This window comes from Ahaetulla prasina, chromosome 6 (assembly GCF_028640845.1).
Source record: "Ahaetulla prasina isolate Xishuangbanna chromosome 6, ASM2864084v1, whole genome shotgun sequence".
Taxonomy (NCBI): Eukaryota; Metazoa; Chordata; class Lepidosauria; order Squamata; family Colubridae; genus Ahaetulla; species Ahaetulla prasina.
The window spans coordinates 2812259-2826389 of record NC_080544.1 but is presented as its reverse complement, the minus strand read 5'-3'; the positions used below and the strand labels follow the sequence as shown (position 1 = coordinate 2826389).

The 14131-nt window shown below is 40.0% G+C and overlaps 1 protein-coding gene across 1 annotated transcript in view; it reads left to right on the top strand.

The window, feature by feature from the left end:
- BMPR1A (bone morphogenetic protein receptor type 1A) overlaps window positions 1–14131 on the top strand; it is a 68055-nt gene that overhangs the window by 748 nt on the left and 53176 nt on the right. The gene's annotated exons all lie outside the window — the stretch shown is intronic.

Sequence of the window (14131 nt, the reverse complement as noted above, 5' to 3'; positions counted from 1 at the left end):
TCGACTGCACCCCTCGAAGTAAACAAAAAGGATCAAAGGAGCAGCCTAATTAGCAGCCTTAATCAAGCCAGAGTCGTTGCTGCTCCTCTGCGGGACACCCCAAATTAAAGAAGCCGTGGGGTAATCCGGTTGCACTTGGTTTGGAGAGCGTGGGACGAAGAAATGAGATTGGTGGATCTCCTCTACACCCTACCCCCCCCCCACAAAAAGAGATCTATATTTGGGGATGGATTGCCACCGGATCAGTTTGGAAAGGGCTAAAATAAAGCCTCTTGGGTCGATTGTTGTTGATGGCTCAGTTGTTTTCTTTTGCTACAAATCCTGGTTGGATATATTGGTGGTCATTCATTGGTGGTTATTTATTGGGTAAGGAAAGAAAATAAATAAATCTAATGAAGCCATTTGATGACAGAGGTGGTAGAGAGGGTCATTTCCATAAAAGGCTACAGAAAAGAAAGTAAGGGATAAAGTTTGGGATTGGAAGGTGCGTATTTTCTTCTTGCTGTGGTTTGTGTTCACTGGGAAAATACTGTTGTCTTTAAACTTCTCCCCTTCTTAATGTTGGGCCATAGTACCTGCTGTTAGTGATAATACATTTTATAGTCCAACTTTCCCAAAAAGCACCAGCTTGGGCAAGGATAATTTTGATAAAGCCCAAGCTCTAGAAATGTCAGGTGTGTAAAACAGGGATCCTTAAACTTTGTCTGGTGTTTCTTTGTACCTTGTACTTTTGTTTCCTCTGTGTGTTGTGGATACCCCATTTGGGACAGAGCAAATAGGATCTGTGACTAATTTTCCAGAGGGGGTTGGCCAATAGTTCTCACTGCCTTCCACTGCGTTTATCTTTTTTTTTACACAAGATTATCACGTGAAACAGCACTTCCGGAGAAAAACACCTTTTCCAAGTTTGCCAGTAACGTTTATGAGATGTTTTAACAGGTGTATCTTCTCCAGCAAATCCATGACATGACTGGAATTGCAAGTGGTTACAGGATAGACTAGAAAATATGTACTTGCCCTGCATCAAAAATCCTGTTTTGGCCCTTGTTAAGTGCAGTTTAAGAATCCATTCGAAATTAAACAAATTTGTTTCTTAAAACTAGCATTCTCTAGCAAGTCTCCAGTCAACATAGTGCATTTTTTTTAAAAAAAATTCATTATATTTATAGTGAGACTGGAATGTACACTACTAGGGTAGCTAAGCTGTTTATCTCTTATTTCATGGGTCTTGCTTAAAATGCTCAGGAAATTGGAAGTTCTTTACCTCTTAGTAAGAAAGTTGAGATATTAAACAGCAGTTTGAAGTCTTCAACTTGCCCTTGTATTAATCTTTAGGAATATGCTGAATGTTATTTGTTCAAGGTCTGCATTGTTTCAGTTTTGAACTTGATATGATATGTCAGTAGTTACAGTGCTTTGTGTTAACCATATGATGGGGAATAAGTCAAAGGGAGGTTTCTGAGTTCAGTACAGTATGTGACTTCTTTTTTTGAATAGCAATATTGGAAAGCCTGTTCAGAAGCCACCCTCTATTCGTACCATCCAAATATGAGATGCCAGTAGGCTTCACAATAAAGTACTCTCATATCCAGATTAGAAGGTTCCCTCTGCATCCTGTCCCTTAGGGCAGGGGTCTCCAACCATGGAAACTTTAAGACTTGTGGACTTCAACTCCGAGAATTTCCTGGCTGAGGAATTCTGGGAGATGAAGTCTACAAGTCTTAAAGTTACCAAGGTTGGAGACCCCTGCCTTAGGGGTGTCACCTGCCTGAATCCCAGGTTAGGCCTGTACAGTCACTACCTCCCAACTCTGGAATGATGCTCTCCTAAGAGCAGACAGGCTATAATCCTGCTACTCTTTCAAAGGACCTTTGAGAGCCCTGTGGATCATCTTAATTTCTCCTAGGAGATTATTGTATTATCACGTTTGGGATGTTATTTATTACATTATGTTTATGTTTAGTCTTTCATCTTATTCTCTGTTCTGGAGGTCCGTAAGTCATTCAGTTCAGATCGGATCATCAGCTTTGTATGTATGTATAAATAAATATTTGAATTTAGTCACCAACATTTGGGAAGATTCTTTTATTTTTCTTTCCTCTTCTCCTCTGGAGAGTTAGAAGTCTTTCAGGTGTAGATTTTGGGAATATAGAAGTGGTAAGAGAGCCCTGCTACTCCCCAGTATATTTTAATTTATAGTCACTTGGAATTTTGGAAGCAGAAATGAAGTGGCGAAAACTAGGGCCAAAATATATTTTTTGTTTTAAAAAAAACCCTTTAAAGGTATTTACAACATATTAAAGATTACTATAAGGGGATTTTGTGAAGGCCACTTATCTTGATGATAATGTAAATGGAAAAACAAAATGTACGTAGAAGAAAAATGCATAATTTGTACTATGTTTGTAAAAGTAGAATAAATATCCTGGTGAAATTTTAGAAACTGCTGCCAGATGATAAGGTAGAACTGAATTTGTAATGTGTTTGAAGTTCCATCCTTACTGGAAGTATTTCACAATCTTACTTTGCTCCTTAATATACCATATGAGAAATATTGCCTTTCTCATTAAAATAGATAGCTATGTTTGCTTGCTGTATCAGGAAGGTAATCCAATTGTGATCAATAGAGCCTAGCCCCTAAATTTGTTATCTTAAATTTGTGAATTACAGCTAGAGGTTTAGGTGATCCTGCCTTACAGTAATTGAGATTGAATGATAGGATTATTTGAGAGATTGATAGGATTGTGCTTTCATATTTTTTTTCCTAAATAATTCAAAATGCAAGGAGCAATAGGCATGTCTGTATAGAAAATAGCCTGCCTTTAGAAACAACGCTTCAGTTCTTTTGGGCCAGTTAAACACTCTTTTGTTCTATTATCAATTTTTTATTTATTGAGTCTTAAATTGATCATTTAAAACCATCATTTTCACAGCTGATAAGAGAAGTAATATGGAATTGAAATTGTGCAAATTTAGTAAAACATCTTTCATCTACCACTAACACTCTCGTTCTGTAATCTTTAACTGGGCAAAATGGTGCTTATTATGGCTATAATTTTTGAACCATGACATCTCAAATACACTAACTTACAGAATAAACCCAAAATCCAAGACCCAGGATTCCAGTAATGCCGCTTAGAATATGGACAAAAGGCCATCGGAAATTACCAATTTTTTTAAAAAATCCGATAAAGAATCGGTAGCAAATTACTTGCCTTTTATTATTGAGTGAACTACTTAGTAAGGTCAACGAAGCCAGCAAGAATTCAAAAGAAAGGTCTTTTTCTTTTATCCTTAAATTAGAAAACCTCTGCTTTACAACAGATGTTAATCCAATAGTTACTATAGCAGTGTAGTCTCAGTTTTTTTCTCAATGAACCAAAGGCTTACAAGGTAATCCTTGACTTACAGCAGTTCATGTAGTGACTGTTTGAAGTCACGGCACTTAAAAATAAGTGACATGACTATTTTTCACATTTATGACCTTTGTAACATACCCATGGTCACATATCAAAACTTAGACGTTTGGCAATTGCTTCATATTTATGATGGTTGGAGGGTCCCGGGTTCATGTGAAGGGTTTTTATTCCACCTTTTGTGACCTTCTGACAAGCAAAGTCAATGAGAAAGCCGGATTCACTTAACAACGGTGTTCCTAATTTAGCAACCACAGTGGTTCACTTAACAAATGTGGCAAGAAAAGTCATAAAAGGTTGCTCCTTTTATGACTCCCACTTAACAAATTTCTCACTTCGCAACATAAATGTTGGGCTCAATTGTGGTCGTAAGTTGAGGACTACCTATATTGGCACATTAGTTACATTCCTAGTATCTGCCTAGTGCAAGTACAAACAGGTATATACAGATGGTTTCATTGGCACACCCGTCTTTCACTTTAGCTTTTCCGATATCTTTGATTTGCTATCATGGTTAGCAACTAGTTTATAGAGTGTTTAGTTTTTAAAGACATCTAGAAGGTGAGAAGGCCTTTAGCCAGAGTTAATGGAAGTCGTAGGTAGATTGAAGACACGTGAACAAGCCTTTTTCCGATTAACTTTCCTTCAAGGTTAGGTTAACCCTAACCCTGACCTCCGGGGTCTAAATGCACAATTTGTTCTATTTCATTTCATTTATTTATTTATTTGATTTTTTATTTTTATTTGAGAAAACTGTTCCCATGCTAAATTGAGGCACACATCCCAACGAGAGTAAGAAGGTTTTGAGAAAAACCCTAAACATTAAGACATTCTGACAGGGCCACAGAGGGAGTTTGGTGACTGATAGGGTGGGAAGGGAAGCTGTTGTTAACAACTGAATTGGTGTTCTCTTTCTCTTTGGAATGGCCAATTTCTGCTTCTCTGTCACTCAAGTCTTTGCAAGTATTGGGAGTAGAGGGAGAGGGTAGTAGCACCGCTCAAGCCACCTTGGATAAATCACAATTATTTTAAAACACGAACCTCAAGACTGCATTTATAAGGTTCACTGAAGCATCGCAAGCCACAGAGTTTGGATGCACGTATCCTGTTAAGAAAAGATCAACATTTCTTTGAACGCGTTTGTGTGGAGTCTTGCCAAAAATAAATTACTGGGACAGATATTTTGGGCCAGTGGGATGCTTTAATGGAATGGTTGGTTGGTGCAGGGGTCTCCAAACTTGGTAACTTTTAAGACTGAGGAATTCTGGGAGTTGAAGTCCACCAGTCTTAAGGTTGCCGAGTTTGGAGACTCCTGAGTTGGTATATACTTGCTCTTTTCAAGATTGGATTGTCTTCAGTCAGGGCCAAAGATAAGCTAATCTTTTGGCTGTTTGCCTTGGGATTTGCCTAGACAAGAAGATTCTTCAGTTCTTCTACTCTATAGAGAAGAATTTAGCATATCATTTATAATTTAATCAAGTGTATTGGCGGCTCTTTAAAAAAACCCGGCATCTTGTGAAGAAGCCCTTTGATCTCAGAAGTGCATCTGTTATATTGTGCTCAGAATCCACCTGGAGAGAACCTAAATGAAGTTAAACAGGGTGTCCAAATGAAAGTCTCTTGAGTATATGATAAGTCTTCTGTTGCACAATAATACTAAAAAAAAATACACATTATAAAAGAAGAAAATGTATGTCAGGCACCAATGCTTTAATTCCACCAAAATTGCATTTGAGTCCATTTGAGGGTTGACAATAAAAAAAAAAAAAGTAGGGAATTCGAATCGCTTAAAAGAGAAAAATGATATTTTAATTAATATTTCATTATATGAATCACATTTGAAGGGGCCTGCATGGTTTACGTTTACGAGAAAATGGTGTCGTTCACAGAAGAAATCCCCGTGTCCTTTTCTCGTATGTTTACAGGAACATTTAAATCTACCCATGCATTTCAAAAGTGGTAAAGAGTTTGGGAAAATAGTGCGTCATTATATCCAATATCCCTCCCCCCCCCTTTTTTTTTTTTTTTTTTTTTTGATTCAGAGGTACGTAGTGGAGATGTCAGCTGTTTTTCCAGCCATTCGCAGTCAGAGCATCTGGTATGGTTGACTCCAGCTAAGATGCCAAACTAAGCAAGGAAGACACATAGGAAAAAAAATAAAAGCAGGAGAGCCAGTGCGGAAGATGGAACTCACAGAACACTTTGAAGAGAAGATGGCATGAAGGGAGGCAAAATAGCTGGGGTTGTGCAAAACTAGGGAAATATATAAGTTGTGAGAGGGAAAGAGAGTTTAGGTATGCATAGGTGACGAGAAAGCAGATAAAAGGTGCAGAAATAAATGAGGGAAGATGAGCTTTAGAGATTTGAATAGAATAGAATAGAATAGAATAGAATAGAATAGAATAGAATAGAATAGAATAGAATAGAATAGAGTTTTTTATTGGCCAAGTGTGATTGGACACACAAGGAATTTGTCTTGGTGCATATGCTCTCAGTGTACATAAAAGAAAAGATACGTTCATCAAGGTACAACATTTACAACACAAATGATGGTCAATATAAATCATAAGGATTGCTAGCAACAAAGTTACAGTCATACAGTCATAAGTGGAAAGAGATTGGTGATGAAAACGATGAGAAGATTAATAGTAGTGCAGATTTAGTAAATAGTTTGACAGTGTTGAGGGAATTATTTGTTTAGCAGAGTGATGGCCTTCGGGATGTTCTTGTGTCTAGTTGTTCTGATGTGCAGTGCTCTAGGGTTTTGAGGGTAGGAGTTGAAACAGTTTATGTCCTGGATGTGAGGGATCTGTAAATATTTTCACGGCTCTCTTCTTGATTTGTGCAGTATACAGGTCCTCAATGGAAGGCAGGTTGGTAGCAATTATTTTTTCTGCAGTTCTAATTATCCTCTGAAGTCTGTGTCTTTCTTGTTGGGTTGCAGAACCGAACCAGACAGTTATAGAGGTGCAAATGACAGACTCAATAATTCCTCTATAGAACTGAATCAGCAGCTCCTTGGGCAGTTTGAGTAGGTAAATAAGTAGGTAAATAGAGGGATGCGATGGCTCAGTGGCTAAGACACTGAGCTTGTTGGTCGAAAGATCAGCAGTTCAGCGGTTCGAATTCCTAGTGCCACATAATGGAGTGAGCTCCCATTACTTGTCCCAGCTTCTGCCAACCTAGCAGTTCGAAAGCACATAAAAAATGCAAGTGGAAAAATAGGGACCACCTTTGATAGAATAGAATAGAATAGAATAGAATTTTTTATTGGCCAAGTGTGATTGGACACACAAGGAATTTGTCTTGGTGCATATGCTCTCAGTGTACATAAAAGAAAAGATACGTTCATCAAGGTACAACATTTACAACACAATTGATGATCAAATGATGGGAAGGTAAAAGCATTCTGTGCATCTTTGGTGTTTAGTCATGCTGGCCACATGACCACAGAGATGTTTTCGGACAGCCCTGGCTCTTCGGCTTTGAAACGGAGATGAGCACTGCCCCCTAGAGTCGGGAACGACCAGCACATATGTGCGAGGGGAACCTTTACCTTTACTTTAGGTAAATAGAAAAAAAACGATAGCACACTTCATTATGAACAGCTTGTAGCATATAAAAATGAAAGTGGGCGTACACAGGTAAAAGATAATTTGATTAGCTTGCTCCGAAATATGACTTCCGAAATATGACTTCCAAAATATGACTTAAAATAGTACCAAATGGCACACGATGGAAATCGGATGTAGAATTATCTTTCCAACCTTATATAATAATTCAGACACAAGAGTCTAAAATGTTGCTTTAGTGCTGCTGAAAAATATTAAAATGCTATGAATTTTAGCCCAAAATATTGTCACAGCAGAATGAACCCAAAAAGGTCTGAATTGCACCTCACAGCAGCAAATTGTTGATAACCTTAAATACTTTCTGAGGTGTTCCATATATACACACACCTGCTTTTGTTGTATTAATTGTATTTACCGTATTTTTCAGAGTATAAGATGCACCTTTTCCCCCCCAAAAAGAGGGTGAAAATCTGGGTGCGTCTTATACTCCGAATGTAGCCCCGTCCAGCTTCTCAAATGGAGGTTTCAGAGGTTGAAAAAAGCTCCAAACGGAGCTTCAGAAAAAAAGCCCCAAACGGAGCTCCAAGGAGCTTAGAAAAAAAGCTCCAAACGGAGCTTCAAAAAAAAAGAAAAAAAAGCCCCAAACGAAGCTTCATTGGCTTTTTTTCTGAAATTCTGTTTTGGAGGCTTTCAGAGGCAGAAAAAAGTTTTTCTGAAACAGAGTTTCAGAGGCAGGGGAAAAAAGCCAAAAAAACCAAGGCACAGAGCTCACAATCAAGGATCCTGTTACTAAAATTCACCTCTGGGAACAGCTGATTGGGGGTATTCCGGGAGGCCAATCCACCTGCCAATCAGCTTTTTTTTTATTTTCCTCCCCAAAAACTAAGGTGCATCTTATACTCCGAAAAATATGGTAGTTATTGCATAAATTGAAGAGATAAATTTCACTTTACTTTTTGCCCTTTCTTCATGAGCTATTAGGATTGGTGGTAGCCCCAGTTATTTATTCTATTTATTTATTTAATTTATATGCCGCCCTTCTCCCGAAGGACTCAGGGCGGTTTACAGCCAGGGTAAAAAGCACAAATCAGAAAAAGTTAAAAAACATTTAAAAACTAATTAAATTATAGGCTGAAGAAATTAAAAACTATAATAAAACCCCCATAAAAAACTTCATTAAGCCAGCCCTGCACGATAAAATAGAAAGGTCTTTAGCTCGCGGCGAAAGGTCCGGAGATCAGGAAGTTGATGTATCTTCGGAGACAGCTCATTCCAGAGGGCAGGAGCCCCCACAGAGAAGGCTCTCCCCCTAGGGGTCACCAGTCTACATTGTTTGACCGACGGCACCCTGAGGAGACCCTCTCTGGGAGCGCACGGGTTGATGGGAGGCTATTAGTAGCAGCAGGCGGTCTCGTAGATAACCTGGTCCTATGCCATGGAGCACTTCAAAGGTAATAACCAACACCTTGAATTGCACCCGGAAGACCATCGGAAGCCAGTGCAGCTCGCGCAGGACAGGTGCTACATGGGAGCCTCGAGTTGCTCCCACTATTACCCGCGCGGCCGCATTCTGAACCAGTTGGAGCCTCCGGGTGCTCTTCAAGGGGAGCCCCATATAGAGAGCATTGCAGTAGTCCAGGCGAGAAGTGACGAGGGCATGAGTGACCGTGCATAGGGAATCCCAGTCCAGGAAGGGACGCAACTGGCGTATCAGGCGAACCTGATAAAAAGCCCCCCTGGCAACGGCTGTCATATGCTCTTCTAAAGACAGATGTGCATCCAGGAGGACGCCTAGATTGCGAGCCCTCTCCGTGGGTACCAATGACTCGCCCCCAACCGCCAGCGATGGCATCAGCTGGCTATACCGGGACGCCGGCATCCATAGCCACTCAGTCTTGGAAGGGTTGAGTCGAAGCCTGTTTCTCCCCATCCAGACCCGCACGGCCTCCAGACACCGGGACATCACTTCAACGGCATCGTTGGGATGGTTTGGGGTGGAAATGTACAGCTGAGTATCGTCAGCGTACAGATGGCATTGCACCCCAAAACCACGGATGATCTCACCTAGCGGCTTCACATAGATGTTGAACAGAAGAGGCAAGAGAACCGACCCCTGTGGTACCCCACATATGAGGCACCTCGCGGCCAATCTCTGCCCTCCTGCCAACACCGTCTGCGACCGGTCAGAAAGATAGGAGGAGAACCACCGCAAAATGGTGCTCCCCACTCCTAACCCCTCCAACCTGCGCAGCAAAATACCATGGTCGATGGTATCGAAGGCCGCTGAGAGATTTAATAGGACCAGGACACAGGAGCAACCCCTGTCCCGAGCCCTCCAGAGATCATCCACCAACACGACCAATGCCGTCTCTGTGCTGTACCCAGGCCGGAAGCCGGACTGAAACGGGTCGAGATAGGCAGTTTAATCCAGGTACTGCGGGAGTTGTCGCGCCACCACACTCTCTACAACCTTCGCCACAAAGCGAAGGGTGGAGACTGGACGATAGTTCGCTAGAACAGCTGGATCCAGGGAGGGCTTCTTGAGGAGGGGCCTCACTACGGCCTCTTTCAAGGCGGCAGGGAAGACACCCTCTGTCAAGGAAGTGTTGACAATTCCCTGAAGCCAGCCTCGTGTAACCTCCCGGGTGGCTAATACCAGCCAGGAGGGACACGGGTCCGATAAACATGTGGTCGCATTCAGCCTCCCCAGTATCCTGTCCATGTCTTCAGGAGCAACAGTATCGAACTCTTCCCAGATAACATCCTCAAGACCTATCTTTATCATCCCGCCTGAATCCACCCAGTCAGAGTCCAGACCATCCCGAATCTGAGCGATTTTATCGTTCAGATATTGTCCGAAATCCTCAGCACACCCTTGCAAAAGACTATTAGGAAACATAGTCTTTTATGGGAGCTTTGGCATCACAACAGTGTTCAAATAAGAGATTTGTTAAGTTGAGTAGAATAGGGACACAACCTAAGCCCCAAATATATCACTGTTATTCCTAGCTTTAAATCTGATTTCCTTCAATTAAACCTAATTTTCCCCCAAAACAATCAGTTAGTATGCCAACTTTTAAATAAATACATTGCATAACCATTTATCAAACATAAGATAGTATATATAGAATACCTAATGTCTATCTCAGTACTAGGTAAAGGTAAAGGTTCCCCTCGCACATATGTGCTAGTCGTTCCCGACTCTAGGGGGCAGTGCTCATCTCCGTTTCAAAGCCGAAGACCCAGCACTGTCCGAAGACGTCTTTGTGGTCATGTGGCCGGTATGACTAAACACCAAAGGTACACAGAACGCTGTTACCTTCCCACCAAAGGTGGTCCCTATTTTTTCTACTTGCATTTTTACGTGCTTTTGAACTGCTAGGTTGGCAGAAGCTGAGACAAGTAACGGGAGCTCTCCCCATTACACGGCAGCAGTAAGGATTCGAACTGCCGACCTTTCGACCAATAAGCTCAGCGTCTTAGCCACTGAGCCACCACATCCCCTCAACCTCAATATTCCAATAGTGTTAATATTTTAGAATACACTTTTTGTATGTTAAATACACTTTTTAAAAAATACACTTTTGGTACCATGCATACATTATTGTCACCAAATGATTGGACTAAAGTCGATCATTTCTAGAGAATACATAAAATTCTTTGGGAAATCCTTTCAGATTGTCTATGAAACCATATGAACACTTTTCTGGACATCCAAAAGCATAGCAATTATCTCTCTGGAGTTAAAAGTGACTATTAAATTAAAAACCTAATGTGATCATAACTTTGAGAGCCATGTTTAAAGGCCAAAAGAACAACTATATATATACATTAATCTTGGCGTCTACCACTAAATAGGGTTCTTTCTTGGTTAGGGAAGCCTCATGGTATAAACCTCATTAAAAATACTTAAGGATATATTAGGAAACTGTTCCATTTTATGCCTTCAGTGATAATACCGCGTTTTCCCAAAAAATAAGAGCCTCTTATATTTTTTTCCACCAAAAAAGGCACCAGGGAATGTCATCCACTGACTAACCTCACTTGCGTGCTTCTTTCGTCCCCTCCTTTTCACTGTCAGAGTCCTTCAGGAACTTATTTAGGGCTTATTTTGAGGGGAGGGCTTATATTGGGCAAACGTATAAAATCATGCTAGGACTTACTTTCAGGGTAGGTCATATTTTCAGGGAAACAGGGCATTTGTTTATGCTAGTTAATTAAGAATTGATCAAGAAGATTTGATAAGATGATGGTAGAGAAACCAAAACGGTTGAATGGGAGGATAGAATATAAAAGACAATTGGGATTATTAAAACAAGAAAATGGCAAGAAAAAGATATGACAAAGCCATCTCCAGTAAACAAAAATGCAGATGCAGCAATTTTACAGCGAAGAAAGTAATAAACAAAAAATGAAAACCTGTTCTTCCAGATTGATGTCTCCTTGGCATGTGCTATGCATACTGATGCATGCGGAAAGTATGAAATTAAAGCGATAAAAAGCCATCCTGCTGCCTGAACGGTATAAATAAAAGTTCTTAAAAGCAAAAGGAAAAAGGGAGCAATCAAAACTGCACAAATGACTTCCGAATAACAGAATTGGAAGGGATCTTGGAGGTCTTCTAGTCCAACCCCCCTGCTCAGGCAGGAAACCCTATAGCATTTCAGACAAATGGTTGTTCCAATCTCTCTTTAAAAATTTCCAGTGTTGGAGCATTTACAACTTCTGGAGGCAAGCTGTTCCACGGATTAATTGTTCTCACTGTCAGGAATTTCTTCTTAGTTCTAAATTGCTTCTCTGCTTGATTAGAGCACAAACTTCAATATATAACCTTTCCCCAGAATTTATAAACAAGGCTGTAATTTTAAGGGCAGGTTTGCAAAACTATCAACTGTTGATTCTGGAAGTTGAAGTCCACAGGTCTTTTTTTTTTTTTTAATTTTACATTTATATCCCGCCCTTCTCCGAAGACTCAGGGCGGCTTACAGTGTATAAGTCTCATTCTATTTGTATATTTACAAAGTCAACTTATTGCCCCCCCAACAATCTGGGTCCTCATTTTACCTACCTACCTAAAGGATGGAAGGCTGAGTCAACCTTGGGCCGGGCTTGAACCTGCAGTAATTGCAGGCTATTGTGTTCTAATAACAGGCTTCTTACAGCCTGAGCTATCACGGCTCCTTAAAGTTGTCATGGTTGGACACCCCTGATTTAGAGACTGCTGTAAAGAAAATTGACTGCCCTGTTGTTCAATTCAAATACAGTAGCAATATAACGAAATTTACCAACCATGTTTTAGAAATTCAGAGGTAATATGAGCATAGGCACCCAAGAAACATAGTACAGTGGAACTACAAGTTAGATGCAGAGATGCAATGGACCACAATTTCCATCCCGGCATTCCCCACTCCCCAAATAAGAGCCAGGTCTGCTGTACCCCAAGTACTCCCAACAAGATAGTGAAATTGCTGCAAATAATATAAAAATAACATACATTGATGTCACTTGGATAACGGCTTTCTACAAAGGCTCACAATGGTTGTATACTTCTGCACGGTTTGTATGTTGTTCCTATTTCATTCAAGTCCCACCAGAATTGTGATTTCACTGAATTGTCAAGCAAGCTCAGAAACTTATTAAAATATCATCAGATACTTTGATGATAAACAGAAGCGATAAAACATTTAGTCTGTAGGCAACATCTTTTAAGCTTGAAAAAAATCTTTTTTTTAAAATAAAGATAATAAAGATAATAAAGATAAGGCTGGTTTTCACCATCTGTTCCTGCTGGAAAATTTCATCTCGTACTATGATCTAAGAAGCTTCACAATGACTAGCTGAGCCTTTTCAACCATACAGAAGGGGAAACCTACCTGGACAGGGTTAAGTAAAGTTTTAATGAGATTCTCTGAGAATACAATTTCACAATTTTAATATTTTTCAGAGCCAGAGATGTCTGCAGGATCCAGCGCTTCTGTCATAACGACAAAAGTAGGGTCTTACCATCCCATCACACCATCTGCTCCTTGCGTGTTTCCCCAACACCACAACGCACATACGCAATGGGTGGAACTTGTGTTACATCGTCATTTTACCTCATTCAAACCGCCTTCTTCAGGGTCTTTTCATTGAGGAAACTTTGAGATCTCAGAAAGGGATGGTTACATGTCTGCCTAAATCTGGTTGAGTAGTTCAATCTTCAAAGGAAGCTTTGGAGGGTGCAGGAGTCCCCTTCCACAACTGCCACATGACCCCAAAGACATGGCGGTTTTCAATAGTTGCTTTGTGGCACTGCATTTGGGCTCTCAAACATTGCACGGTTCCAATGTCTTTATCAGTAGATGCGGTTGTTTAAATCTGTACTGAGGCAGAGTTGACTTTATTGAGGTTGAAATACGAACTTAAGAATTCCCAGAAAAGCTGCAGAATTGCGTAACTTTGACTAACGTGCATGCAATCATTAGTGTGGCATATAATAAAAACAGCATGTCTCCCGTGAAGTCTAGACTCTGATTTTTAATCTTGAATGTTCTGACTGAATTTTACAGCCAAACCATAATTGACTGGAGAGAAGTATGACATTTTTTCTTACAAGGATTGTCAGTTCCATAACTCTGAATGTGGGTGTCCCCCACTCCAGTATGGATGCGTCCATGCAAGTCAGAGAAGGAGTTGATTTAAAACAGGTTTTTTATTTTCTCATTAGTACTCTTGAGCACACATATTAGTAAACAGATTCATTATAAATTGATTGGAAGGAGTTTTACATTACTCGATGTCTGAAAATTCTCAACCATCCAGGTTATGGTTGTCTCAAAGTTGCTTTTTCCAGCCCCAAAATGCCCCATCATGCATTGATGACTTCACTGCAAATAGAAGCAACTAAGGAATTAATATTATTTTTATTATTTTTATAATCCGTGTTGCTTTTTAAATTAATTCATATCTCCTTAGGACTGTCTCCCTAAGGAAAAACTATTCTAAAATTAAGAATTTTTCAAGAGGGAAATTCAAGATTTAATACTTGAGACTACATATTTAAGAACTAAATGTCCAGACTAAGAAGCAAAATCTATGCCTTTTGAGATAAAGGCATGCATATGTTCTTTACATGTCAGAAAAACCTCATGACTATATATTATG